The sequence below is a fragment of the Hevea brasiliensis genome, chromosome 12 (genome assembly GCF_030052815.1).
Source record: "Hevea brasiliensis isolate MT/VB/25A 57/8 chromosome 12, ASM3005281v1, whole genome shotgun sequence".
NCBI lineage: Eukaryota > Viridiplantae > Streptophyta > Magnoliopsida > Malpighiales > Euphorbiaceae > Hevea > Hevea brasiliensis.
In genome coordinates, this window is record NC_079504.1 from 47,030,829 (window position 1) to 47,036,932 (window position 6,104).

Sequence of the window (6,104 nt, forward strand, 5' to 3'; positions counted from 1 at the left end):
CTAAAGAAAATAAAAGAAATAAAGAAAATATTAATAACAATTTACATTGGATTCTAACTCTAGTCTCCTAAAGGGTTAAGATTCCTAATCAGTTACAACTACCTAATGGTCCAAGTCTTCTAACATGATCCAAACACTTTATAACACTTCTTGAATTAAAAGAATACAGAAAATAGATCAAATATCAATTAAAACCTAAGAAAATACAAGAACATGCATAAATATACAATCTTCAAATTTTGGCAGATTAACAGTAGCAAGAAATTCGATTTTTTAAAAATAGTTAAACATCCCTAAAAATCATAAAAAAATTACAGAAGACAGCCTACATATCATACAATAACATAAAATTTATAAATCAAACAAAACCCTAGCCGAATGATCTACATAAATCGTAACTCTTCTAAGTGACAGAATCGTACTACTTTTTTGTAAAATTCATAACTCATTAACCACAAAAGATATGAATGCAAAACCAATTGGAAAAGATTCATAAGATTCTGAAGTTAATTTTAGATACTAAATTTGCACAAAAATATTAAGGAACAAGAGAGATATGGGCTTCACAAGTCGGATATCCTGCAAATCAGATTTTACAGGAACCCTAACTTCAAACAGCCATAACTTACAAAATATTAAAGCTTTTTTAGTGATTCTTGAGCCTAAAATTAATGGAATTTCGTGTAGAATATGAATATAATTTTTACAAATTTTTTACAGATTCAGAAAATAAAGAAAAATAATAAAAATACGAGAAACAGAAACTAAACATGTGCAGAGTTGTGTATCCCCTCAAATTAAACATGATTACATGATCTATATGAACATATAAAATAAATTGAAGACAAAGAGCATAGAATTAAAATATTGTGTGGCATAGATCTTGAAAAGAAAACAATAAAAACTGACCTTCCAGAAATCTTGTATGAAAATCTTCTTGAAGAAAAGAAAAAATAAGGAAGAACTCAAAGAGTCTTGAATATCTCTAAATTTCCTATAGCTCTGAATTTTCTCTTCCTCTTTCCTCTCATCATCCTTTTCTTCTCTTCTCTAGTAGGGTATTTATAGGGTTTTGGGAGAGAGGTGTGATAGGGTTTGGAGTCTTAGGATGATAAAGTTTAGATGACTTGAACAACTACAATTGCAGAATTCGAATAAGACTGGGATATGGGTGAGGTGTTTCAACCAATAGGAAGACAGAAAAAAATGGAAGGCACCAATAGGGAATGAGGAAGAGGTGTGGTAGGATTTGGAGTCTTAGGGTGATAAAGTTTAGATGACTTAAACAACTGCGATTGCAGAATTCAAATAAGACTGGGATATGGGTGAGGTGTTTCAACCAATAGGAAGACAGGAAAAAATGAAAGGCAGGAAAAAATGAAAGGCACCAATAGGGAGTGAGGAAGAGAGTGGGGCCAAGGATGAGAGAGATATTTTGTTATTTTAATTTTTAGAAAATAATTAAATGGGTCCCATTTAAAATTCCTAACTAGGTTTTCTTAGGCCCATAGAGCCCAATTAAACTTAATTAGATCCATTTAAGAACTACCCATATTAAATTTAAACAAAATAAAATTTTATTTAAATTTAATTAAATTAATTTCCCCAAAACTTTATTATTATTTTTATTTTTTCAATATCATGCCACGGAATTAATAATTCAGCTCCATGCCTCCAATTACATCTTACAGTCATATAATTTTTCATCATCGGGTTTCCCACGGCCTCAATGCACATACTCATCACAAAATAAGGGTCTACAAGTATGAAACAATATTATAACATTTAGGATATAATTAAAAAATATGAAAAAATTAAGATATATTTAATCATTAAGCTGGAAAAAAAAATTTAGAAGTTAAGTTGTAGAATTACCTCTCATTCACCCTCCATTTGGTCTATTTCTGGTTATCTCAATATCTAGAAAAGTTTTCTTTATTAAATGCAACTTTTTTATGACATCTATCATATTCATTCGTTCCATCGGTGACACCATTGAACATGCAACTCCAATTTCAAGTATTGAAAGTAGGCATTGTCTCACATTTGGTATAACCAGGCTCAAGCCCTCATGGTGATTGGTTTCTTCTGCTTCCACTATGGCATCATCTTCACATTCTTCATTTCCTATTTCTTTAGGGAGAAGGGTTGGATCCACAATTTGTAAAAGTCTTTTTGGCAATGCTGCCTTCACAAAATCATGGAGATTTAGTCCCTCTTTAAACATTTCATCAGTTGGTCTTCTTTTTGAGAACATCTCCAACACAAGAATCCCATAGCTATAAATATCTCCTTCTTTCGATGCTGTACCACTCATTCCATATTCTACATATATATAAAAGTAATCAAATTAACATGGCAATAAAAAGTTCATCACTTGTTGACTAACAATAAATCAATAGATGAGAAACACAAGTCTTGATTAGAGCTAGTATAGGTGAAAGTTACTAATGCAAGGATTGAACTCCTCAAGTTGTGTGCAAATATGTGGAATTTATGTAGAACTAAATGATGGGATATGGAACGATGGTCCCTGAAGCCTTCTGTAATTGATGGAAATTTATCTAATCCTAAGATTTATAAAAAAGAAAATGTAATTGAAAAACATATCAATTTTTATTTATATGATAAAAAGAGAGAGGGAGAGAGAGAGAGAGAGAGAGAGAGAGACTATTAAAGGAAGAAGAAGAAACAGGATCAGAAGAAAAAGAAGAGAAATAGACGAAGAAGGCTCATATAGTTGATAATTACCTGGAGCAACATAACCAATGGTTCCTTTGATTCCAATTGTGCTGGTTTGACTCAGAAATGAATTAATGTTGTCAATTGAGAAAAGTTTTGCTAGACCAAAATCACTTACATGAGCAACCATGTCATCATCAAGAAGAACATTGCTGGGTTTCAGGTCACAATGAATGATAGGCTTTCCACAGGTCATGTAGATAATGCAGTGCTGATGCTACATCAATGGCAATATTGAGTCTTTGAAGGAGGTTCAAGCTTCTTTTCTGATTTTCACCACCTTCACATGGATGCAGCCACTTTTCTAGGCTTCCGCTCCCCATATATTCAAAAATTAAAGCTTTGAATGCGTTAGATTTGTAACCTAAGCTGGAGCAACATGTTACGAGCTTAACAAGATTTTGATGCCGTATAATCCCTAGTGAATTGCATTCAGCCATGAAGCTCTTAATGGAACCCGTTCGCTTGAGGCTGAGGACCTTAACAGCTACTAGTCTTTTGACTTGAGGTAGAAATCCTTTATACACAGAGCCAAAGGCACCTGAACCAATTAAATTGCTAGAAGAGAATCCATCCGTTGACTGATAAAAGTCTTTATAAGATACCTTTAGAAGGTGGTTCATTTCTAAGGGTGCAAATGAAGGCCTGCATCTTAATTTTCTCATCCAGCGAATAAGAAAAAAAATCAGAATCAAAAGCAATGGAACTACACAAGCAATTACGACTAATAGCTTAAGAGTATGGGATTTCACTTTCTTCAAGATTCTGGTGGGGCATTTTGGCAAACCAAGTTTTGTGATTCCACTGCAAAGCTTGCTATTACCGAAAAGTGACAATGCACTAACATTAGCAAATACTCCTCTTTTTGGTACCTCTCCCTGAAAGAAAGATTCAAGTATTGGAGATAAGGGATTTCTTGGATATCTTTTGGAATTTGTCCCAACAAGTTATTTCGCGAAAGATCTAAATATCGAAGGCCTTTAAGGGAAGCTAAAGATGAAGGGATGGTTCCTTGGAAAAAATTTCCTTGCATATAAAGATATTCTAAGCTTAAGCAATCTCCAATGGTTCCTGGAATTTCACCTTAAAGATTGTTTTATGAGACATCTAGTTTATTTGCATTTTTAAGCTTTCCTAATTCTGTTGGTAAGTTCCCAGTGAACTAGTTTTGAGACAAGTCTAGTCCTTTTGACAAAGAAGTGAGCCCTAAAACTTCCTTAGGTAACTCTCCACTGAAACTATTGGTTGAAATGTCAAAAAGATACAATTTTTTGTAATTTCGAGCACTTGAAGGAATGCTTGCTTCCAATTTGTTATTGGACAGGTCCAGAAGAGACAACTAAGTGAGGTTACCTATACAGGATGGAATTGGACCTGACAATCTATTTTTAAATAAAGCCAGTAACTGTAGCTTCTGAAGCTTTCCAAATTGGTAGGGGAAGACACCTGTGAAATAGTTATCTTCCATACACAAACCAATTAAGTTGATAAGATTGTCCAGTGCTGCAGGAATAATTCCTGTGATTTCATTTTCTCCCAAATATAAATAACTGAGTTTAGTTGAAAAAATGGGCTATAGAGTCTGGTAAGACACCTCCAAAATGATTGAAGGAAAAAGACAATATTTCTAGATTACTGCAGTTTGTCAAATATGTCAAGAAAACCAAGTCATTCGATGAACTACTTCCAATATTATTTATCTCAAGGTTCAGCCGCGAGAGACTTTGCAAATTTCCAAGATTAGTGGGAACTTGTCCAACAAAATCGTTGCTAGAGATATCAACTATTTGAAGCTGAGATGCATTGGACAATGAGTTTGGGATTGGGCCAGAAAAATTGTTTACACCGATTGCAAAAGTCTGAAGATTTGGGAGAGTGATGCAAATGTTGTCAGGTCGACTCCCACTGAGCTGGTTGGAATCAACTCCCAGAAAACTCAAAGATGTGATATTGAAAACAGGAGAGATTTAACCTGATAATCTATTACCTCCAACAGCGAAAACATTCAAGCTTTTTAATCGATCCACTTCATTTAGAATACTTCCCTCTAAATTATTTTCCGTAGCAGTAAATATTTCAAGAGATGAAAGGTTGCCTACAGAAGGTGGAATTTCTCCTGTCAAATTGTTATTACCAAGTCGAATAATCTCTAGCTTTGTCAAGAGCCAAGTTGTGCAGGGATTTTTCCAGTGAGATTATTCCATTGTAAATATATCATCTTGAGTTGGGAGCAGCGAGTCAAATTGAGTGGAATTTCACCTTGTAATAAATTATTTCTGAGAATTAATTCTTGCAGTCGAAATAAGTTGCCAACTTGCTGTGGAATTTCACCGCGGAAGGTGATGTTTTGGAGTTTGATCAACCTGAGAAAACTGAGGTTGCCAATATGCAGTGATTTAGATCCAACCAGATTCTGACCTTCTAAGACCAAGGAGGTGACTCTTTTGATGGCGGCGACCAGAAGTGATTCCAGTCCAGTTGCAGAAATGGAGAGAATCATTCCAGGAGTTGAAGATACCATGTGGATCACTGGTTATCCCCTGTTTGAATTTGAGCAGAGCAAGTTGATCCGTCCCTTTTGTCTGATGAAGCATTGGCTTGCAGGCATCCTAAGTTAATAGTGAAGAAAAGAAACACTTGCAGATACACAAGTGGATAAAGGTTGGGTTCATTGAACTTCATTTGGTGTAGAGAAGCAGCTGGTAGAATTGCTTGGTGGCTGAGTTCAAAAGCGAGATGCACAAGCCTAGATATTTGAATAAATGATATATAATTACTAATTTATTATATAACATATATAAGAATTAAAAAATATCTTAAAAAATATAATTATTTTGTGTATATATATTTTTTACAATACAACTAATTTAAATATTACTTATAATATTTTTGTATTTATTTATTATTTCTTTAATTAATAAAATTCTAAAATAATATAATTTAAAAAAAAAACTAAATAAAATCAACTAGAAAAAGCTTTAAAAATAGAATGATGGATGAACAACTATCAAACACATACTAAATACAAAAGAAATAACTGTTGATAAGAAACGGTTATTAAATATCACTTTTAAAGTCAAGATCAATGACTAATCCCTATTCTGAAAGAATGAGAAAATTTTCGTAGCTCAGAAGTCAAAATGATCGCTTAAGTCTGTGGAAATCCTCCGTTAGCAAACAAAAAAGGAATTTTCAAAAATAAAGACTTGCGGTTTGAGTAAAACCCACCATCGTTGAAATTCAAAAAAAGGAAAATTTATTTATTAGGCTTCATTTGAGACATTAAAGAAATTAGGTAGTAAAAGAAAAAATTAAGTTATTTTTAAAAAAAATAACTTTCTCTTTGAAATTAACTTTCTCCT

General features: G+C 33.2%; 1 pseudogene; it reads right to left on the reverse strand.

The window, feature by feature from the left end:
• Positions 1–1,882: 1,882 nt before the first annotated feature.
• Positions 1,883–5,449, reverse strand: LOC110665298 (putative receptor-like protein kinase At3g47110; annotated as a pseudogene).
• Positions 5,450–6,104: the final 655 nt, after the last annotated feature.